The 24,827-nt window shown below is 38.9% G+C and overlaps 1 protein-coding gene across 1 annotated transcript in view; it reads left to right on the top strand.

Annotated features, from left to right (window-relative positions):
- The first annotated feature begins 641 nt into the window (after positions 1-641).
- Positions 642-24,827, top strand: part of Il1rapl2 (interleukin 1 receptor accessory protein like 2) — a 1,226,021-nt gene continuing 1,201,835 nt past the window's right edge. Inside the window, exon 1 of the mRNA XM_021152978.1 lies at positions 642-1,526. The gene's annotated coding sequence lies outside the window, so the exon portion shown is untranslated. The remainder of the gene's footprint in view (positions 1,527-24,827) is intronic.

The raw sequence follows: 24,827 nt of genomic DNA on the forward strand, positions 1-24,827 counted from the left end.
GTTTAAGGAAGACTCCTCTGGATCTAGCTGTGAGATGATCGCAAACGCAACTTCACAGGTTACCTACCTGCCCTAAGGTCCCGGGGAGTGGAAAACCAGAGAGTTCAGGATCTTTAACAGAGAAGGGGTTGGAAAAAGAGTTCTCTTGCGTTTTGAGAAGCTTAATTATAACTAAAATTAGATAACCTGGCAGACTTCGTCTTTAAAAACAAAACAAAATATTAAGTTCTGCTTTAAGGCGGCAGGGAACCAGGCAGGTGCATCAGGATGGACTAGCTACCTTGTTCAGTGGCTGGAACTGGGGACCAGAAAAGCTGAAAAACTTTGCGTTCCTGACTGACTTTCCAAACACCTGCAATGAGCTGAACGCTCTCCTCATCCCTTTAAGGCAGCCTAGTCTGGCAAGGACACTAGACGGCGCTGCAGCGACACGCTTCCCTTCTCGAGGGGCGGGGGGGGGGGGTTAGGGGGGGCGGTAAAGCGCGTTTTTAAACCAGGGGATGGGGAACTTAGGGTTGGCAGCTTCTTCCCTCCACTCTCCTCATTCGGTCTCCACTCTTGGCGCTTCCAAATCCAAAGGGGGTGTGAAAGAGGAGGAGGAGCAGAAGCAGCCCTTTGCAGTGACGCGCCAGAGTGGTCCTTCTCTAATTCGCACCTCCTGGTTGCAGTCAGTCAGCCAGGAGGCACCAAACTGTTAGCAAGGAAGCCAAGGCTCTGGGTGACTTCCACTACCCTCCCATTTCCCTACTCCAGGCATATTTTGGAGGAGCTGGCGACAGTGGCAGGATGTGAGAGGAGCGCAGCGCTTTCCCCTCGCACTCCTCTCTTTGAGGGCTGGGGTTCGAGTGGCTTCTGCGCACTGGCTGGAGGGCTCTGGGAAGCGCTGGAGCCGCGCAGGAGGGAGGCGGGCGAGCGGGGTGCAAGCTAGGCTGCCTGCACCGCAGCCCGGCTGAGCCGGTGGCTCCGCTGCTTTCTGGAGCTCGCGAGTCCCGCGAGCGGTGGTAGCACCGCCAACTGGGGTGCCCCGCGTCCCGCGTCCCAGAGTGGCGCGCACTGTTCGGCCTGAACCAGGTGCGGCTGGAAGGAGGCAGCACCAAAGCTAACTCACTCCAAAGAATCTTGGAGGCGGGCACCTTTGAGAATCCATTCACTCTGCTGAGAAGTGGTACCTGCCATTCTAACTAAAGGGTCTAATGATTTGGAAACCTCCTGTAATCTGTCCCCTCTCCAGTACATCCCGAAGTCCACGGAAGCGTCACTGAACTCCAGGAATCTTCCGAACTTCCCAGGTATCCTCGCTGGCTTAGGACTGGAAGTGTAGTGAACCTGGTGGGAGACTTTGAGTCCACGGCGTGGGAGACACCTTCCAAACGCCTCCTCCATCCCATTCATCTCTGGGCAGCTTTACTGGCCGCCCTGGAAGCCAAACCCTGTGCTCTTCTGAACTCTGCTCTTCATCGCGCCCTGGGCATGGAACTACACGCCTGAAACCTGCTGGGCCTTGCTGGTTGTTTTGCGAGACTCAGGTAAGGCAAACTCCTTGGGACAGATAGTTGCCTCTTGTGTATAGGAGCTCTCAGGGGCATCTGGGAAGATAAGGCAATAGAAGCTCTAGCAGTCCTGCACCATGGGGTTTCCCCACTTGGAAACTAGCCAGTTTCTTTTCTTTTCTTTTTTTCTTTTCTCTTTAACTCCTCATTGAAAGTTTAGGACGAGGGGCTTCACGCCTGTAGGAGCCTGCTTGGTGTGTTAGGTAAGGGCGAGCCTGAGCTCTGTATTTCTCCAGCAAGATATTTGTGGTCTGCCAGTGACTCGGGGCTTTGCAGCCTGAAACACATTTTCCCACTGGGTGCTTCCGAATTCTTATTGTTTTATGGCCAGGAGAGCACGCCAAGGAGGATGGAGTTCAGATGATGGCCCAGTAGAGCAGCAGGGGTTTCCCAATATGGGCTCCTGTGTCTGGGAATTCCTGCGGAACACAGGACTGGAGAGAGTGCTGGTGACCCAGAGCCATTTCTGTCTTTCTGCCCTTACAACCCAAAGATTGCACACCTTGAGACACTCTGTCTTCATCCCGAGGGGGATGGTGGTGGTGATCATCCCTGCCCCTTTGAGCAGGTGTTTTCCAGGTTCTATGACCCTTTCCTTTCTGTTCCTTGGAGTTAAGATGGGGATCTCAGAAAGAGGGTTTAATCAAGTGGCTCATCTTGATTTGAGCCTCTGGAACTGAACAAACAGCTTGATGTTTTGCTTAAAGAAAGATTTTTAAAAGGGAAGAAGAGGAAGAAGAAAAGAAAACTCTTCGGCAGAGAGGCTTGGAAAACTCAGTACTCCTCTCCAATGGTTTCTTTTGGTCCTTGCCCAGTATAAGGGAATTAGGAGTAGACATTAATAGACAAATATTTAAGACTCATCTCTCCCTGCTAAAGTTGTCATTGGTATAAAGTACATCTGGGTTGAAACGTACCCTGGGAAAGGGATCTCTTTAAGGTTTTTTTTTTTTTTTTTTTTTTTTATGATGAATGGGAGGTAGCACTGGCCCACCACTGACATCAGCCGCAGATTGTATTGAGTTTCAAGGAGTAATGTTACTCCTTTTCTAATCAGAGAAAGCATGAAACCAAGGCAGACCCAAAGAAGGCAGAGAGGAAAAGATGTGTTCTTGAATATTTGCAAGTTTCTTGAGCAGTGCACACAGGTCAGGAAGAGGACCCGCATCTAAACAGTCCCTGGAAAGGAGGGAATGAAGTGTCCAGGAAAGGTGTGTGAGATTGGGGACCATTTAAACTGCTGAAACTCCTATATCTCCACTCCACTGTGGTAGACATGGGCTGTCCCTGACAATTTCCGGGTTATGATAGTGTTAATGCTGTTTACTAGCTGGCTCTGCTTACAGGGTCATAGACACTTTGCTTTCTGCTTTCCTTCTTGTCATGTGACTCTGAACACAGTACTTCTCCTCTCTGCCCCCAATGGAAATCAGGCAATTAACAATGGACCCAGGGAGTTGGAAATTCCCAGGTGTCTCAGACTCTAGGCTTCAGCTGGACTTACCCACCAGTCTCTTCCGCTGCCTCCACCAAGTCTGCTCTTTGGCTACATAGCTGTCACACTGCTCAGTGGCTGGACATGAAGCTGTGACTACAGCTCTGTGCTGCTGGCGTACGTAAAAACTTTGCAATCTGCAGGCTGCCCTGGGCTAAACAGCCCGAATTTACCAGGCTGGAAGCAGATTTAAATCGAAAGCATTTAAATGCAGGTTAAAAGGCTGCTGCATCAAAGGCTCCTGGCTCACACCCTCGAGTCACTTGCCCTCCCTTTTTGCAGGCTGAGGCACTGGAGTTGTCTTAGAGATACCTAGCTGGGGCTGGCTATGCTTTTGCTCCACAGACTGAGGCCAGGCAATAGAGCACTATGCTTGGAATTTGAATAACTTTGTGAAATAGCTGCTCTCAGATTGAACAATGGGATATTTTCAGTTTCTGAGGGCTCTTACTGCTATTGAGAACAGAAGCTAAAACAATTCTGAGGGTGGGGTTCCAGAGAATCTGGGTGTATAGACAGTGGCCCTTCAAGGTGCCTTGGTTTACCAATTTGTAACCTGAGCCACAGCTACTTAGATGAATGCAAGGTTCTTTTTAGCCAGCAACAGGAAATGAAGCCTGTACATACATGCATTGTTTCCTAGTGTCAATTGATGCTCTGGCTACTTATGAAACAGCCTGGGTTACTCACCTGAAATATGTATCCACAGGTGTAAAACCAAATGATGTTTTATTGTGATGGACCTGGCATTCTGAAAACAGTGAATCATAAAATGACAATTCCAGTCTTGTTTAAGGCAATAAATGTTATTTCATTTAAAGTGTTGGATTGAATTTAGGGAAGTGGCTTGGTGCAAAAATTTGTTATTTGGGAAGAAAATACGGGAAACTGGGAAAGGAAAAGAAGTCAAATGTGGTTGAAATGATCATAAACACTTCAGTAAAATGGAATTTTGAGCTCACATCTGTTCCTTAACAGAAACGTGTGGTGATCTGAATAGATTCCATGACAGTTGTAGCAATCTGTGAGTACTCCTTAAGGGGAAATGCATTCTGTTTCATATATCCGGGTATTTATATAATCGTGGTAAGGATCACATGAGGGTCAGTTAGAAGGAATGAACACACTGCCTTCATTTGACAAGTGCCATATATGTCTTAGTGAAAAGGCATTTTAATAAAGTCCACATCTTATTAAACACTCCACAGGTTGAGCTCTTTAGGAATAAAATGCAAAAGTAAGAAAAATCTGGGCTATCCTTGTGAGCTAACATGATTTCTCTAGTCAAGTTTCTATCCATCACTGTTAAAACATATATTCTCTGTTCCAATGAACCTGGCTTTGGCCACCTTCTTAAGTTACATTTCTCTGTAAATCTCCAATCTTCAAGTTAATGTATCTTGACTTCTTGTATGATTTAAGTTTTTTTTTCCTGATTTGTTTTGTTATTTGGGTATCCCATAAGCATATGAAATATTAAATCTACATAGCAGATTAAGTCTGAGATATCAAGTAAACCAAAATCCATGGATATTCATGGCCCTTATATAAAATGGTATAATATATTTGCCTATAACTTATATACATTCTTCCACATATTTTAAGTCATCTCCTGGTTGTTTGTATCTAACATAGTATCAGTGCTATATAGTTATTATACTAAATTGTTTTAGAGAATGATGGCAATAATAAAGTCTATACTTATTCATTTATGGAATATATATATATATATATATATATATATATATATATATATATAACAAATGCAGAACCCACGCTGGAATCACGGGTTCTGCATTGAAATCAAACACTAATTTAATGTTCTCTCTAACCAAACCTTTGTTTTTGTCTGCTTCTATTGATGATTCTACTATTCCTTATTTTCAGGACTTGTGATATTATTCATTTGCTAGTCTTGCTGTGTTCTCTATCCATTCTTGCTTCTGTGCATCTTTTGTTAATTAAATACTTTGAGCTTTATCTCTGGAATACGTTCTCTAATTTTCAGTGTACTGATACCACCCAGCTCTTCTAGATTCTTGATGTGGCCTATCATAAAAGTTTGTACTTTCTGTCTTTGATTTACTCTCCAAACCACATTTTGACTAATCTTCCTGAGGCTCATTTGGTTCTTTCCTTTGCTGAATTTTTTGCAACAATCATTAGAAAATTAAATCTAGTAAAATAGTTATAGCAGTTTATACATTTAGATTTTATATAGTTTCTATGTGAATGTTTTACTATAAAATCAGAATGAGGTTAGAAACTTGAGTTTCCTAAATTTTAGTAATTACAGGATTATTTTATAATTAAAATATTTTAACTGTAAAAATATTGAGTAAAAATGGATTCTAAGAGGTACAGCTTGTTATCAAGTCTGAATAATTTCAAATGACTCCAGTTGGTGGGTATATAATATAGATTACCTTTTAACCATAGAAAGTTATCTACTATTGTACCAATGTGCTAGCATGGCTAACCATTTAGTAGAGGCTCAAACATTAGATTTGAGCAATTGAACATTTATTACTAATTTTGAAAAACATTGTATTATCCTTTCTATGTCTAGTGACCCATACCACATAATGCATTGCCCCTTTTCAATGAAAGAAATTAATGTTTTATTTTATTCTTAATGTCCTTTTGAGTTTTTTAATATATATAGCCTGCATGTATGTGTGTTCACAGCATGTGTGCAATGCTAGAGGAGGCCAGAAGAGGGGGTTTAATATTCTGAAACTGCAGTGATAGACTGTAGTGAACTATCATGTGGGTGCTGGAAATTGAACAAGAGAACTCTACAAGAGCTGCCAGCATAATTAACTATTGAGCCATCTTCCAGCCATTATACCATTTAAATCACTGTGGCAGTAATATCATCTTCCTTTTGTGGTATTTTTCTCAATTTGTTTTCTTTGGTCTGGTTTACTTGGACATGTGTCAACATAGGAAACATCTAGCTCATCATACTTTATTTATTTTTTGTTTTTGTGTTTTGGGGATTTTTTTGGAGACAGGGTTTCTCTATGTAGCCCTGGCTGTCCTGGAACTCACTCTATAGACCAGACTGGCCTCGAACTCAGAAATCCACCTGCCTCTGCCTCCCAAGTACTGGGATCAAAGGCATGCGGCACCACTGCCCAGCCCCATCATACGTTTAAATTAATTTTTTAACATTTATGTTTGCTGTACTTGGTTTGTGCTCTATTAGTGATCTCCCTCTTTTATGAATCTTGCTTAATGTTTAAATAGATTTGCAAAGTGGGTAACATTTATAAGTTGTAAAACTGTATATTATTGTTATCACATATATATGATTGCTCTGTAATCATAAGCTCTGATGACAGTGATCTGATAAAATGTTCTCTCTTTATTAGCTATGAAGCCAAGTCTGAATTCTTTGACAGGTATCTAAGGCCCTTTGAATCCAGCTTCACTCTAATTCATTCAATAAGCCCCACTTCTGTTTTCCTGCACTTATGGTCATCTAGAGTAGACATTTATCATCTTACATGATCTTTGTTACACTTCCTCTGTGCTTCCTATATCATTTTTTCACTCTTTTTCCTCTCCACTCTATTCTTTTGCCTGTTGAACATTCTGGAGGCAGTATGTCACCTCTTTCACACAACCCACTCTTTTTTTTTTATGCCCCAGAGCAAAACTAATTTCTTTGTGCTTGGAATTCGCCCAGCGCTCTTGTTATGTTCTATTCTATGTTATTGTTGTTCTTAAACAACAGTTACTGTTATTTGTGTATCATTTATCTCCTCCAGTGAATTTTAAACTTTGTTAAGTCTGTATTACATGTTTTATTTGTACAATGCCAATCATACAAGAGCAAATCCATTACATATTTATATGGTGGTGTTAGCTTTAAGAGCACATAACTGTTTAGCTTTAGAGTTTGACTGAAGGTCTGTATCTATATGATAGTCTCAAATTAAGTGGCAAGTTGTCAAGCCTATTGTCTGTAAGTACTTCTATGAAATGTGATGATATCAACTTTTTGAAATCACTATGGTCTAAATGGGCTCTATCCAATAAACATGAGACTGTATAGATTTAAGTTGATTGTATTTAAGTAAAGTGTCTGTCATCAATCTGTTAGCCCCATTTCAAGTGCTCAGTTTTCATATGGAGCTAGTGTTTACCTTATTGGAATGTGGTAATGCAGTACACTGAAATCACCATAAGGAGTTACATTGGGCTTCTTTCTGCCAGAATATATATGCAAAGGTGTATACTTTCCTATATGCAGCTGTTCAAAAATTCAGTGTCCTTCTCAGAAGACAATTGAGTTAGTAATATTATATGAATCATTTTGATTCTTTGGCAGAAAATTGGATATTCATGTCACTTCAAATACTATAAATTCCAGATGAAGATGTGAAGAAAAATTACAAGGAACCTATGCTGTGACATATAAATTACACTGGACACCTGATAAAAAGGCAGTGGTACTTATGCGGGAATGAGCAAATAAATGTAATATCACAGGAATATCTAAGGAATCAACTCAGGTATACTCTGAATTTTAAGAAATGGTAAATGTGACATTTCCAATTCATGCAGAAGGAAAATACAGATTTGTCAATAAATATGTCTGGTGCAATAAGGTTAGAAAGAGAGGAGAAGTTTAATAAAACCACACTCATGTTCATTGTTTTTAACTAATTTAATTACAACAAAACCAAAGATCTAAATGTGAAAAATAGAAAAATGAAAAAAAACACACTCAAATATTTTATAGTTTAAAACATTTTATTCCTTAGTATGTTTTATAATCCAAATATGAAAAGGGGTTTTTTTTCAATCATTTCATGAGAAACAAAACCCCCTGGGTAATATTAATACTTTTAACCTTCAGAAATGTCAAAATATGTTGCATAGACCATTGGATAGAATATAAAAATAAATTTGCACAAAATAATAGCATCTTATAGCAAATTGGGGAAATTGTGAGCAAAAATTTCACAAAAGAGAAGATATTTAATACCCTCTGCAAACAAATGATTTTCACATGTCCGATTAAGAAAATTTGAAGGATTAACAAAACCAGAGTAATGGAAAAGCTGAGGGTATGGCTGATCTAATGCCCCATTTAAGTTGTCTGTTTCTAGTGGTTGAGCTGATGTTCATACAGAGATATGAACCAACTTCTTTGATCTCATAGGTTCACTAAGAATTTATTCTAAGACAATAAATGGAAATTCTTAAAATATGCGAAGAACAAGTTCTGTTTCTAGCCGCAATTGCTTATTGCTACTCAGTATTGCTATTCTCAGTATGAAATCCTCAGACGTCCAATCTGTTGTGGCAGTGAATATTACGCTTAAAGAAGTTGCAAGATAAGCTGGTCAAAATTAGATGCTAACTGAGACGGAAGGAACAACTCTGCTGAGACTGCCCCATCCGGGGATCCATACCATAATCAACCACCAAACCCAGATACTATTGCATATTCCAGCAAGATTTTGCTGAAATGACCCTGATATAGCTGTCTCTTGTGAGGCTATGCCAGTGCCTGGCAAATACAGAAGTGGATGCTCACAGTCAGCTATTGGATGGAACACAGGGTCCCCAATGGAGGAGCTAGAGAAAGGACCTAAGGAGCTGAAGGGGTCCGCAACCCTATAGGTGGAACAACATGATGAACTAACCAGTACCCCCCGGAGCTCGTGTCTCTAGCTGTATATGTATCAGAAGATGGCCTAGTCGGCCATCATTGGAAAGAGAGGCCCATTGGTTTTGCAAACTTTAGATGCTTCAATACAGGGAACGCCAGGGCCAAGAAGTGGGAGTGGGTGGGGAGGGGAGCAGGGTGGGGAGAAGGTATAAGGGACTTTCAGGATAGCATTTGAATTCTAAATGAAGAAAATATCTAATAAAAATTGTTTAAAAATAAACAAGGCTGGTATGAAAAAAAATTAGATGCTAACTTGAGAACAACTGAAAGGTTGAAAGAAAAAATAAAATGAGAAAAATATAAATTACTAAAATAAAAGTAACATGGAGAATCATTTTTATAATCATAAAAATAAAGGTAAAAATGAAAATCTCAATGGCTAATTTTACAGAAACACTGAAAATGCATATTTGTAAAATATAAAGAAATAAAGATAAACTGAAACAAATAGCTAATACATGAAGCTATAAATCTACATTTACTCTTGAGAGCAACTCTCACAAACTATGTTATAAACATATTTTACATATTCTATGGAGCTCAAATGCTTTTGTAGCATGATAAATGTTTACATTTATTTTTGGAAATGGAAAATTTTACTTAGCATTACTTCCCAGTTCTTTTAACATATAGTTTAATGGATCGTTTTGATACCAAGTTCTGAGTACTGTTATAATTGGTTTGTATGCATTAATTAATTTCATTCTCATAATTTATTGCATTTAAAGGAAAGTGAGTAGTATGATTTTTGAAGTATAAGGGTCTAACCCCAGGGCCTTGAGCATGGTGAGAAAGCATTCTACTACTGAGCCTTACACCCAAATGGTAGGGATTTCAGTACTATTTTTCAGAAAGGAAAATTTAGACACAAAGTTTGGACATTTTCTGAGGTCATACACATATCTGTACATGCAAGCAACTGATTTAAAAAAGAGGCCATAGCCCCCCACCTCTCCTGGGCCACACAGTAGAGCTAGCCTCCTTGGTATAGACATGGGTGAGAACACCTGGAGGGCATGAGAGCAGGAGAGCCAGCTGAGGTGAGCCTGAGGTGAGGTGAGGCAGGTGAGCCTGCCAAGGCAGTGCTGAAGAGCTCCACCTGGTAGTATGGGCTTAGGAGAGCAGGCAGGTCTACCCAAACATACTCAATCTATGAAGTACTGGTCCACGTGAAAGGGCCAGTCCTGCAGAACCAAAATGGAGAGACCTCCATGACATAAGACAACAACAAGATTCAAAAAGCAAACCCAGGGAGGATCCAGGATTGATCGTGCAGCAGAAGCCAGAGGCCTTGAACCAGAGCAATGACTCATTGCAGTGAACATTTGCAAGTAAAGATGTGTGGACAAAGGAATATATTGTGGGACACACTGTGACATACTACAACTTCCACAACAAGATTATGTCTTGTTTTGTTTATATTTATTTTTACTTTTACTTTTATTTTTGTATTTTCTTTTGTGGTGGTTGGAAGGGGTGCATGATGTAAAGTTCACAAAGAATCAATAAAGAGTTTTCTTTTAAAGATGTTATACATTTGAAAGAGAGCAAAGAGGGGGTATTTCAGAGCGTTTGGAGGGAGGGAAGGTATAATGTATAATATAATTATATTAAATTATAATCTCAAAAAGAAAAGAATTCTTAAAGTCATAGAACTATTGAAATTACTGCCTGAGGTGAAAACAAGCCAAACTATTTTTAAAATGATACATTTAAATATCACACACACACACACACACACACACACACACACACACACACACACAGACACATATACTCCAACACACATACTCACACACCCACGCACATGCACACACACATATTAACAGATATGTTAACAGATTTTCAAATTTTATATAATTAGGATATGTGACTTCTTTATCACAGCATATATGCTATCAAAATTTAATTAATGGCTTACAATAACTCTGACATTTTGATTTTATTTTTTCCTTTCTTAAAAAAAGTGTTTAAAAATGTTAGTACCATGGCACATGTTAATAAAAAACACAGTCATCTTCAGGTGGCAATTGAATTCTGTTCCCATAAAGGTAATGCAGTTTATAAGTAATGGGGCAATAACATAATACACTTGAAAGTTGTACTTAGAAAGGTAAAATGTCCAATAATTTCAAATCTGATGATTATTACTTCTTTAATATTGCTTCATTTTTGATCTAGCTACTCCTGCTGATATGTTCTGGATTCATTATGTAGCCAGTAAACCTACAGAAAATACTCTTGAATCAAGCCAATGACCATTTTTTTTCTACTCCCATATACGTATGGCTGAACCTTTCCAGTGAGGATATTTATGCTAGAACCCACCTGTCGTTAAATGAGTGCTTGCTTTATGGCTCCACCTGTAGCCCACAATGCTTCTAAGCAGATTTTACATGAACCCAGTCATCCTTCTGTACCATCTGTTTCACATGGTCATTATTCCAAACATTGACCACACATTTCTATTCAAGAATATACTTCCGCATTCAACTTCACGGTCAGACTTAAGTTTCTGACTGTATTCATTCTCTCCTTATTTTCACTTCCCTGCTTCTACATGTCCTTTCCCTTATACCAGCTAAGTGTTTCATTCAAGGTGAATAATTTTACAGGATCTTATAGTTTGGAATTTCATAGCCTTACTTTTCTTCACAGGTTAAATTTACACAGTAAGAAGGAATTCCCTCTATTTTAATCAAACAATATATATATATATATATATATATAGAGAGAGAGAGAGAGAGAGAGAGAGAGAGAGTAGACACAGAGAGAGTACACTTATGCACATTTGTGGTATTATTGAAAAGGGTGACAGAAGCTTGTGTTGGGCTTCTGTTCTCTCTGTGAAGTACCAGTCATCATTTGTTGAGATTAAATTGGGAGGGAATTGGTAAACAGATTTGAATTATCTAAGTAAAACTTAAGAATTTGGAGGAAAGAGGCCATTAGTAAAAACAAAAGAGTAGGTAGCATTCTATGCTCAAATGAAGCTGGAAGTCATGAATTTATATGCATAATTTCTTCAAGCTGTGCTCAGTGTGCTAATTGAAGCAGTGGAGAAATGTGCTAATCCTTGTCTGGGTTTCATCAGAGAATTCAGCAGAAGGGCAAAGGTGAAGATAGTACAGGTTGCTAGAAGCAATGAGCTAGGAATGAAAACAACACAGGAAGAAGGAAACATTGTGAGGTGGGAAGAAAGCTTAAGGATAGGTAGGATCTGTGTGATGGTAACATAAGCATAGGTGATGAGGCAAGCTAAAGTGACTTGAGTCCATATGAACTAAGAACATCTAAGAATTTGTAGCCATTAGGAGCTGGAATCCAGACAATGAGGGATTCTCATTGTAACATTAGCTTAGGTAAAGCTAAACAGTTGACTTTCTACTAGTAAAATAAGAACATCTATGAAGAATAATATGAATATGATTCTCAATGTCAAAGAAAAGAAAAATAATGTTCACAAGAGGAGAGGCTGTTTGTTTGTATGTGTGTGTTGTGTATATAAAGTTATATATAGTAAATATGGGATAGAAAGAGTTTGGATTGTTTCTAAATTTATATATTTGGAGAGAAGATTAGAAGAGAGACAGATTATTTTTTCACACATGTTACTTGTTTTTTGTTTAATTACAACAAATTACTATTTTGTAGTTTGAAAAATTCAAAAAATGAAAAATAATAAAAGGTTTAGATGCTTACTTACTCCATCTTTTTCTCTGCCCTATGGTAAAAGGTTTGTACTGAGTCTTTCTGATAGGCATAGCAACTTTCATTTAAAAATTTCCTACTGCCTTTTAGTCATGGTAGTAGCTCATGTAATTTATAATTTCCTTCTGTTAGAAATCTTGGCAGAAAGTGTAGTCTAAAAGAAAAAAAAATACTGGCTCCTTTAAATAGATCACAGTGGGTGGGCAGAGTGGTTTCAGGACCTTGGGCAGGAAATGTCACTACAGGGCTACTTTAGTCACCAAAGCACATGGTGAAGACTGTTTGCTACTTAGGAGCTTTTTCAACATTTGGGTCAGGAACCACAGAGAGCTGCTTCCTGAGTCTAGCATTCTTTTCATGGGCATTGTATTTGTTACTTTATACTTTTAGCAAATACTGCCCTAAAGGAGGACCTTTAGTCATTTAGTTCACAAAGGACCAAGCTTAAAGAAATAACTGTTTTACTGAGCATATATGGCATGTCAGACACTGACAATTGTGGAGTTTGTCTGAGAGGGAGGCTCCTATTTGCAGAGGCAAGAAGATATGATAAAAGGGAAGAGCCTAGGTAACGGAAAGTGCTTTATTGGTATTCCTAACCTCAACTCTATGTCATTCTCCCAATACCATGCTCTACAACCTTTAGCATGGCACTTGCCCAGATGAACCCACGGTTCCTCCTCTATAGAGTGGAAAGACTGGACTAGATCAATGATTTTCAGAGTTTAGTATGTATTTGAATTATCTAGGGTGCTTATTACAGAAGCAGCTTCCTGTGGCCTCCCAGTCTGATTTATTGAATCAGATTATCCGGGAGGGGGAGGACAGAAATAGGCATTTTTAACAAGCTCCCCTGGTAGTTCAGATACAAGTCGATCTTGAAGCATATTTTGAGAAATTTTGGACTCTATAGTCTTTTCCAGTTCCAATATTCAATTACATGCCATCCAGGTGGCTATGGTTGGAATGTGCTTAAAAGGAGAAGTGGGGTAAAAGGAATGATTTCTCTCATTCAGTAATTCTGGAGTCAGCAAATACTTATTAAGCTTCCATTTTCTGCCTATTGCATACTAGTTTATCCATATATATTTTATTGATTTTACTGTCACAGAGAGAAACTAGGGAATTATCACTTAATAGAGAGTAATGCTATTATTGGGGGCTGGTGATATGGCTCAGTGGATAAAGGTGCTTGCTGGCAAGTCTGATGATCTTGGTTTGAGCCCCAGGAACCAAAGAGTAGAAGGAGAGAAATAATTTGTACTCATTGTACTGACCTCCATGAAGGCACCATCACACATGTATATCAACCTATATACATACAAATGAATATAAATGTATACATGCAAAAAATGTAAATAGCAATATTTTTAATATGTGTGTCAGTGCATAGTGATGTGCATATGAAAGAGAACTTGATAGACTGATAGTGAGACTAGACTGTTGGCTTAGCTGTTAAGAATACTTGTTGGTCTTCTACAGGACTCAGATTTTGTCACCTGTACCCATTTGATGGCTCCTAACTATCTGATAATCCAGTTACACAGGATCTGAAGCCGTTGTCTGGTCTCTGCAGCATCACGCATGCAGTATGTTGACACACATACATTCAGGCAAAACACTCATACACATACAATTATTCTAAAATGTAAAAGTCTTTTTTAAAAAAATCGATTATAAATAACTACAAAAATACTGAAAGCAAACTAAAATATTGGCCAATCTGTGAGTAGATAGGCAAATTGTAAATGCTACACAAATGTACACACATGAATGCTAACATAAAAAGAATTAAATACTGCTACATAATAGATGGATTAGAAAACATTAAACTAAGTGAAGGGATTTAGTTAAGAAAGAATTTATTCCACTATTGTCTTTGTATGAAACATTCAGAATAGTCAAATCAATGGGGATGGTAAATTAGTTTCCAAAAGCTACATTTGATTCTTGAAGTTAGGTAAATAGGGTATAATCAACAATTAGTAATGTGTTCATTTTGGTCTGACAGAAGTATCATAAAATGATTGTAATATTTGCAAACTCTGAATAATCTAAAATTTAATGGATCACACACTGTCAATGAAGGAACGTATGATCTACAAAGCATGTTATACTAATTCCTGTATTTGTCTCTATATATGCATATACATATACATAATACTACTTACTAACCTTCTGACAAATTGAGAGAAAGTATAAGATCCCTTAATAAAAGTAGACTCATGGCTGAGGATGCGGTTTAGTGATAGAGTGCTTCCCTAGCATACTCAAATCCTGGATTCAATATTTAGCACCAAAATATAAATGGAAACCTAAAGGGCTGGTAGTTTTATCAGTCTTTTGAATGCATTCATTAAAAAGCTCTATATGTTCCAACTCTAGTGGGACTTAGGAATCAGTCCTCCCAAGGACTTTGTTAGTTAATAGCATGTCAACATTTGTTGTATTTGCTTTAATTAAATCCAAGAGTTTCTGTGCATGATAAAAACACCGGAACTTATGTGGTTACACTTGGTCTTACTAGATTTTGTAGCTGTGAAAATAGCATCATAGAAAGATTAACTGCATTGTAGAGAGGTTTCACAATGGAGTACTCTAAATTCAGAATTATATTTAGGCTAAATATATTCTAGTTTAAATTGGCATTCAGAGAACCAAATAACTCTATTAGAAAATGGGGTACAGAACTAAACAAAGAATTCTCAACTGAGGAATCTCAAATGGCCAAGAAGCACCTAAAGAAATGTTCAGCATTCTTAGTCATCAGAGAAATGAAAATCAAAATGGCCCTAATATTCTATTTACCTCACACCAATCAGAATGGCCAAGATTAAAAACTCAAGTGACAACAGATACTGGTGAGGATGTGGAGAAAGAGGTACACTCCTCCATTACTGGTGGTATTGCAAGATGGTACAACCTCTCTGGAAATCACTCTGGCAGTTCCTCAGAAAATTGGACGTAGTCCTTCCTGAGGAACCAGCAATACCACCCTGAGCATATACCTAGACTATGTAACAAGGACACATGCTCCACTATGTTCATAGCAGCCTTATTTATAGTAGCCAGAAGCCGGAAAGAACCCAGATATCTCTCAACAGAGGAATGGATACAGAAAATGTGGTACGTTTATACAATGGAGTACTACTCAGCTGTTTAAAACAATGATTTCATGAAATTCGTAGGCAAATGCATGGAACTAGAAAATATCATCCTGAGTGAGGTAACCCAATCACAAAGGAACTCACACAATATGTACTCACTGATAAGGAGATATTAGCCCAAAAGCTCAGAATATGAACATATAATTCACAGATCATATGAAACTTAACAAGAAGGAAGACAAAAGGGTGTATGCTTCAATCCTAATTGGGGGGGGGACACAAAATAATCATGGGAGATAGAGGAAGGGAAGGGGGGACCTGGGTGGGAGAGGGGAGGGAAAAGGGGGATTGAGATCAGGTATGGAAGGGACAGGAGAGAAGTACAGAGGGTCAGCAGGATGAATAGAAATATGTAGCAGTGGGTGTGGAGAACAGGAACTACTAGAAAGTCCCAGATACCAGGGAAGCAAGAGGTTCCCAGGACCCAATGGGAATGACATTAGCCAAAATACCCAACAGTGGGGATATAGAACCTGAAGAGACAATCTCCACTAGATATGCATTACCCCATGTTGAGGGATGGAACCACCCACTCATCTCAAAACGTTTAACCCAGAACTTTTCCTGTCTAAAGGAAACACAGACAAAAAGGTGAGCAGAGATTGAAGGAAAGGCCATCCATAGAGTGCCCCACCTTGATATCCATCCCATCCTCAGACACCAAAGCCAGACACTAGTGCTGATGCCAAGATATGCTTGCAGAGATGAGCTTGGTATAGCTGTTCTCTGAGAGGCTCTGTCAACACCTGACTAAGACAGATGCAGATACTCACAGCCAACCATTGGACTGATCCTGGGGACCTCAATAGAGGCATTAGGGGAAGGACTGAAGGAGCTGAAGGGGATTGCAACCCCATAGGAAGAACAACAATATCAACAAACTGGACCACCCAGAGCTCCCAGGAACTAAACCACCATCCAAAGAGTATACATGGAGGGATACATGGCTCCAGCTATATATTCAGCTACATATACATAGCAGAGGATAACCTTATCTGGAATCAATGGGAGGGGGCACATGGTCCTATGGTGGCTTTTTGCTCCAGTGAGGGGGGATGCTAGAGGGGTGAGGCAGGAATGGGTGTGTGGGTAGGGAAGCACCCTCTTAGGGGCAGAGGGGAGGGGGGATGGGATGGAGTGTTTGGGGAGGGAAGACTTGGAAGGAAGATAACATTTGAAATGTAAATAAATAATATAACCAATTAAAAAGAAAACAATGAGAAAATAATAAGCAGATGCTTTTAATTTCCTGTGATCTCTTTACACTGAAATACAGGTCTCAGTGTCACAAGAGCTGCCACGTTCTTTCAAAATGTATGAACTTTAAAAAAAAAAAGAAACAGGCCTTTTTTAATGTCTGTGATCTGAGTATAGTGTATAAAACACATTGGATCTTGATTGATGTTAAATTCCTCTACCATATTTCTACTGGGAAACTAGAAAGGGCCATCATTCAAGTAAAATTATTTTGTTTTTTATAATGTGTGCAGATGTGGCCACTCACTACATTATACACACATGCATGCATGACATGAAGATTTTAATACCTAAATATTAATCACATTTCCAAAACTATTAACTAATGGCTGGTTTGAAAACTGTGAAGAGATTAGTAGCATATAGGAAAGTATGCATACACATAGAAACAACACCCTTTGCAGGATATAGATTGAAATTTAATTGAATTGTCTGGCTTCAACTCTCCTATTATTTTTATTGGTCTTCATAGAACAACAACAACAAAAAGCTAAATAGGAGATCCGCAGAGCAGTGAAAAAATGGCTTAGACACAAAATATGTCCAGTATTTCTAAATGGTTTGGTATATTCCTAATAAGCATCACAATTTTAACCTTTGATACTTTTTGCTTCTAAAATCACAAGGAACTACAATCATAAATCTTGAGACTAATTGAAAATTGAAGCTCAGGAGTCCATGTGCTTCATTTGGGAGAGCACATACAAATTGCTGGTTTTATTTGAAGGTACATAATTTAACATGCTTCTATATTGTATAGTAGTTTATGACTTTTATGGCATTTGTATTTTGAATATTTCTTTGGGGCCTCAGAACAACTCTTTATGATAAGGAAAGCATGGTTCTAAATATCAATTCAATTCAAACCATGCAGCATTGAGATATCTATAGGCATGTAGTTTAGTTGTTCCAGTCTACATGACAGGTACTGAACCTGACAGGTAGAGAAGGTCAATGGTTGGCTCAGGGTGATGTTTAATTGAATGACAAATATCAAATGAGACTCTGGGGTAGAAAAACAAATTATCAAAACAACCAGCAGTAGTTGAGCATGGAAATGTCTACTTTGGGGTGGGTTCTAGTTTGTCTTCTGTTGCTATGATAAAACACTTGTACTAAAAGCAACTTGAAAGGGAAAGGATTACATCTTATACTTTCAAGCTACAGTCCACTGCCAAAGGAAATCAGAGCAGGAACCGAAGGCAGGACCTGTGGAGTAACACTGCTTACTGGCTTGGTCACTGGCTCACATTCATATAGATTTCTTTTACTTCCCAGACCCACCTGTCTAGGGATGGTGCCACCCATGGTGGACTGAGCTCTCCCACATCAACCATCAATCAAGCACATCTTTTACAGGCATGGCCACAGGCTAATCTGATTGAGGCAATTCTTTAGTTAAGGTCTTCTCTTCTCAAATAATTCAAGGTTTTGCCAAGTTGACAATAAAATCTAACCATCACAGGGTCATTAGCAAAGTCTTTTCTCTCCCTCAGTACCTTTTCTATACATCAGTTGGACTCTTTCCTATAATTGACATTACTATAATCTTCTAAATATATGTAGCTTCTGTAGCACCCAAAGCAGTTAAATCCCTATCAGTGGGCATAAAATTTCTTGGTCTGACAATCTTTCTTTTATGTTGCCTTCAGTATTTCAGGTTGCCTGAGGTGCCATATTGATTAAGCTACATTCTGGTGAACTAAATATATGTAGAATATTATATGGCTCCCCTACTGAGCACAGAACTATAAATTAATGGATCTCTCTTGTTGACATCATAAAGTATGCAGGCCTGAAGCACAACTGTAATATTCCTTGTAGGACCATGTATTTTTACTTGTGATGCTCATAAAATGAATAGTTGCTCAGAGGTGAACTGAACTGAAAAGCTATGACAGAACATGAATGTTTATATATGTGGTGACACAGTGGGAGAAAGATGACAGGGAGGAGATACAAAGTGAATGCCAGAAAGAGCCAAGGACAGGAAAAAATAAAATGAACCAGAGGCATGGTGACCTTTCACTTTGAAGATCATGGTGAGATTTAATCAATGCATAAATCCTGAATTTGGTTAGAGGTGATAAAAACATATTTCACTTTACATTTTTATTGGTGTTTTGTGTCCCCCAAGTATAATTGAATCTGTAACAGCAGTGTAGAGCCAGGTCATTTGGGAGATTAATTAGGAATGAGATATATCAGAAGGTGAGTGTGTGTGTGTAGGGAAAATACTGATAATGAAAGATCTTCAAGCAGCACTGATTGAATAGTAATTTTTAAAAAGTGTGGGTAAATTGTTATTGGTCTCTATCCTGTTCCTCTCTTTCCTTTGACTCCTCCTCCCAGGCTTCACAGTAGGCAGTCATATCATTCAAATATACCATGCCAGGCCCTCCAATTCAGTATAATCACCCACAAATCACTATGTTGAGAGATGCTGCTTAAATTCGTGTTTCCTGTAACCTATTTCCAACCCCTACACTTGATTTCCTCTGCCCTTCTCCTCTCCCCATCACTTCTCCCACCCACTTCCCTCCCATAATCTACCTTCAATATTTATTTTATTTGCCCTTCTCAGAAAGATTCAACTAGCCCCCTCCCCCTTAGGCCTTCATTGCTATTTGACTTCTTTGGATCTGTAGATTGTAGCATGGTTATCCTGTATTTACTTATAAGTGAGTACATACCATGTATGTTCTTTTGAGTCTGGGCTACCATGCTCAGGATGATATTTTCTAGTTACATTGATTTGCCTGAAATTTTCATGATGTCCTTATTTTAAATAGCTGAGTATTATTCCATTGTGTAAATGAACCACATTTTCTTTATCCATTTTTCTGTTGAGGGACATCTAGCTTGTTTCCAGTTTCTCACTATTATGAATAGAGATGCCATGGACATAGTTGTGCAAGAGTTCTTAAGGGATGGTGGAACATCTTTTGGGTAGATGCCCAGGAGAGTTATAGCTGAGTCTTGAGGTAGAGTTATTCCCAATTTTCTGAGAAACAACAAAATTGATTTCCAAAGTAGTTGTACAAATGTTCACTCCCATAGCAATGAAGGTGTGTTCTCCATGCTCCACCTCCTCATCAGCTTGTGCTGTCCTTTGAGTTTGATCTTAGCTATACTGATGACTAAGGATGTTGAACATTTAATCAAGTGTTTCTTGGCCATTAGAGGTTCCTCGGTTGGGAATTGTCTATTTAGCTCTGTACTCCATGTTTTAAAAATTTGGTTGTTTGGTTTGTTGGTGTCTAGTTTTTTGAGTTCTTTATATATTTTGTATATTAACCCTCTGTCAGATGTAGAGGTAGTGAAGATCTTTTACCATTCTGTAGGCTGCAGTTTTCTCTTGTTGATGGTGTCCTTTGACTCATAGAAGCTTTTCAGTTTTGTGAGGTCTTATTTATTAATTGTTGATCTTAGTGCCTGAGTCATTAGTGTTCTGTTTAGAAAGTTGTCACCTTTACCAATGAATGCAAGGCTATTCCCCACTTCCTCTTTTGTTAGGTTTAGTATATCTGGTTTTATCTTCAGGTTTTGGACTCACCTGGACCTGAGGTTTGTGCAGGGTGATAAATATGGCTATATTTGCATTCCATATGCAGACAACCAGTTAGACCAGCACCATTTGTTATAGATGCTGAAACTCCTAGAAGTGGGGGCTATGGAACCTGAAGTGGCTACTTACTGAAGCCAGGCAAGACTCCCAGTTGAGTGTTAAGGACTTCAACCCACCCACAAAACCTTTCATTCCAAACTTATCCTACCTACAAGAAGTGCATGGGTTAGGTTAGAGCAAAGACCGAGGGAATAGCCAACCAATGAATGACCCAAATTGAGACCCATCTCATGGGCAAGAACCAATCCCAAACGCTATTAATGATACTCTGTTATGCTTGCAGACAGGAGGGAAGCATAGCTGTCTTCTGAAAGGATCCACCCAGAAACAGATGTAGAGACCCACAGCCAAATATTAGAAGAAACATGGGAGTCTTGTGAAAAAGTTCAGGGAAGGATTGAGGGCCACACAGGGGATAGGGACTTCACAAGACCAATTTAGAGCCAACTAAACTTAGACCCTTTGGTGCTCCCAGAGACTGAATCATCAAACACAGAGGATACAAGGACTACACACAGGCTCCCATGCACATATGTAGCAGATGTGCAGCTTGGTCTTTGTGTGGGCCCCCCAACAACTGGAACAGGGGCTGTCCCTGAGTCAGTTTCCTGAGGATCCTATTTCCCTAACTGGGCTGCCTTGTGTGGCCTCAGTAGCAGAATATATTCCTAGTTCTGCAATGGTTTGATGTGCTAGGTAGGGTTGGTACACAGTGTGGGTGGGGAGGGGCTCTACCTTCTCAGAGGAGAAGTAGAGGGGGAATGGAGGAAGGGGCCCTGTGAGGAGGGGATTGGAGGGAAAGGAGATGGCTGTGATCAGGTTGTTAAGTGAATAAATCATTAATGGAAAAATAAATTCATGGATTTTCACATTGTATGTGATCCATCCCAGATCTTAGATTAATTGCTACTAAACTAAACTCCCTTTTGGACTGTGAAATTTCATTTCCTGCAATAGCCAGCTGTCAGGTCACAAGAAACTTTTCTGAAACACCCACAAGGATTTTCAAGCCAAACACATTAGTTATCATGTTTTAATTTTTAATGCTTTAATTTGACCAATAGCAGTTTTTTTTTTTGTGAAGTGCCTGAACTATAATGTTTTTCCCTTTCTTAACTCTAAAAGTAATTTTCTCACCTTATTTTATTTTTCTTTCTCTTGATAAGTTCTGAAATCATTTGACAAAATCCTGTGTGGATAACCTCTTTCCTTTTTATTTGTGGTGTAAGCTTTCTTAGGTCACTGAAAAAAAATAAGGCTTTTCAGTTCTGGATCTAGGGGACAGAAGAACAACATCCTCTTGCTTGTCTTCTTGCTTCTTGGGAGAGGCTCAAAATACTTTTTGTCTATAAGGACCCTGAAAAGAACCAAGTAAATGTCAAGGGTTAAATGTTCAATTCAAATTAGTTCTGTGGGTCTGTGCAAGGCGCTTACCTTCTGTGAGCTTGCTTCAGTCACTGTACACAGTGAAGACAATAATAGCAGCAAACTTTAAGTGATTATGTAGAATAAGACAATGTAAGTAAAAGATTTAGGAAAGTTACTGCCTAAGCTATGTTCAACAACTGCTACCACAGAAGCCCAGGTGTATGCTCTGAAAACTGGTTGATTTCATAGGCCTAAGGTTATACCATAGGCAGGTGTGTTCTAAAAAAAAAAAAAAACAAAAAAACCAAACCAACCAAACAAACAAACAAAAAACCTCATTGAGGACCCTGACAATATCCCAAGTTACAAAATATTTCAATAGATAAGATTCTTTATATTCTCTCTCCCCATTTCCCTCTCTCTCATATATGCATATATGTGTCAATCTCTGTGCTTCTATGTCTCTCTGTCTCTTTCTCTGCTCTAGATAAAATTTATATAGCCCAGGATAGCCTTAAACTCACTGTAATATTGTACAGTAGTAAGTGTTGTATGGGAAAACAATGGGCATTTTAACTTTAAATCACCATGGGTAATTTCTATTTAGGGGTCTGCTTATTACTCTTTGAAAAACCACTGCTGTAAAAGAATCATATTTATTGCTATTCCTTTTCTATCATGTATATTTATCATGCCAATCTTTTAAGACAACTATTGGAACAGCTGTACCACACAGGTAATACTGCTGTCTCCCTTTCAGTAGGACAAAAGGCAAAAGCTGCAGAGTATTTTCAATCATCAAAATGAATCAGCACAAGTATGTATCCTACGTCTTCTGCTCAAGGGCATATAATTGCAAAATGGCTACTGAAGATACAGCCAAAGTGTCTCTAACCACAGAATTAAGAATAGCCAATTTAGCATGTAGGAAGATAACCTTTGACAATGGAAATCATACTTTGACCTCATGTCATTAGAAATGTGCTCTAATCATGTTACTGAGTTGGCTAGCCAATAAATACATGAAAAGTATAGAAGGAAGGAGGTAGTATTGCTTTGAGATTATACCAGACATCCATTATACCACTGCTGCTTAATGAACCTGATGATTTTTTTTTCTTTTTAGCTGCAAAATGCTGTGTCTTATTGCTTTGAAATACATTTCCATTGTGGCATACCTGAAAAAAGAAAAATGAGTGCTTTGAGGAAATCTGAATCCTCATTTGTCCTTAGCTCATGCTGTGCAACACCTGGCTCTCCACTTATTGCAGAAATGGAATTTTCCTTCCACAGTGATTTTCTAGGTCTCCCTAGCATTTTGGAAATATATGTGGCTCTACAGCACTAAGTTCTACATGGTTTTATATGTGACTCCTATATAGACTGTACTAAGTTGTCTTCTTCAGTTTTTGAGTCTCATTCCTTTTCAGGTCAGTGGTGCTGCCCCTAAACTTTCTCAGTTTTATGCAAGACAGAAATTTATGGATTTATTTACTTTTGTAGTTTAGGCCTAGTTAGTATTTGTTAGGAATGGGGGAAGGCCTTTCTTGCATGTCCTTTAAAAAAAAAAAAAACAGAAAAATGGAAAGCCAAGATGCCTATGGTTCCTTTAGGGGGTAGGAAAAATTGGATACTTTTTATAACCAGCAATTTACTTTATTGGTACCTTTGTAAAATTCTTAAATAATTTTAAACATTTATATACTTGGCTGGAGGCATTTCCATCCCACTCAGTTTAATTATGCTTTGCTTGGATGGGCATAAATGGGGGTGATTTACTGGAACAGGGGCAATTTATCAGAGACTACACTACTAAGGATTATGTAGTTCTTCTTTCATTATCCATTAACTTCCCATGGGTCCTCAGGGGGGGGGCATGCATGATGAAATGGTGACTGTTCTAGTTTGTCCGGGTCTTGTGCAGCTAACCACAATTGCATTGAGTTTAAGATTGCAATGGCCATGTCTTGTGCAGAAGATACTTCCACAACTTTCCTAATGAGCCTCTGGCTCTTAAATTCTTTCCCCCTCTTCTTCACAGATGCTCCTTGAGCCTTTGGGGGATGATACAGATGTCCCATTTAAATTGAAACACTCCATAGTTGCTTACTGCCCATGCTTTGACCATGTGTGAATTCCTGTTTTAACTACCAAATACTGTAAAAGTAATCTTCTATGATGAAGAGAGCTACATTAACCCATGGGTATAAACATACATATCAAGAAAGCACTTTGACAGTATGTCTATTTAGCAATACACCAGTAGTAGATGCTTCCCTACAGTCAATGGCCTCAACAGTCATGGGTTCTTGACCAAGTTTAGAGTACCAGGTATGAGATCTCTTCTGTGTTGCCCATCTTAAATCAGCAGAACACATGTGACATGAAAGTAAAGGGACAGAACATGAGGGATATAGACATTTAAGTTGGGTTAGAGCTACACAGGATGGGAGAGAAGAAAGGCAGAAGGACAAACCAAAAGTAAGTATCTATGAAAAGCTACATTTTTTTAATATTTTTTATTCGGTATTTTCCTCATTGACATTTCCAATGCTATCCCAAAAGTCCTCCATACCCTCCCCCCCCCACTCCCCTAACCACCAACTCCCACTTTTTGGCCCTGGCATTCCCCTGTACTGGGGCATGTAAAGTTTGCAAGTCCAATGGGCCTCTCTTTCCAGTGATGACTGACTAGGCCATCTTTTGATACATATGCAGTTATAGTCAAGAGCTCCGGGGTACTGGTTAGTTCATATTGTTGTTCCACCTATAGGGTTGCAGATCCCTTTAGCCCCTTGGGTACTTTCTCTAGCTCCTCCATTGGGAGCCCTGTGATCCATCCAATAGCTGACTGTGAGCATCTACTTCTGTGTTTGCTAGGCCCTGGCATAGTCTCACAAGAGACAGCTATATCTGGGTCCTTTCAGCAAAATCTTGCTAGTGTATGCAATGGTGTCAGTGT

The sequence above is a fragment of the Mus caroli genome, chromosome X (assembly GCF_900094665.2).
Source record: "Mus caroli chromosome X, CAROLI_EIJ_v1.1, whole genome shotgun sequence".
Lineage (NCBI taxonomy): Eukaryota > Metazoa > Chordata > Mammalia > Rodentia > Muridae > Mus > Mus caroli.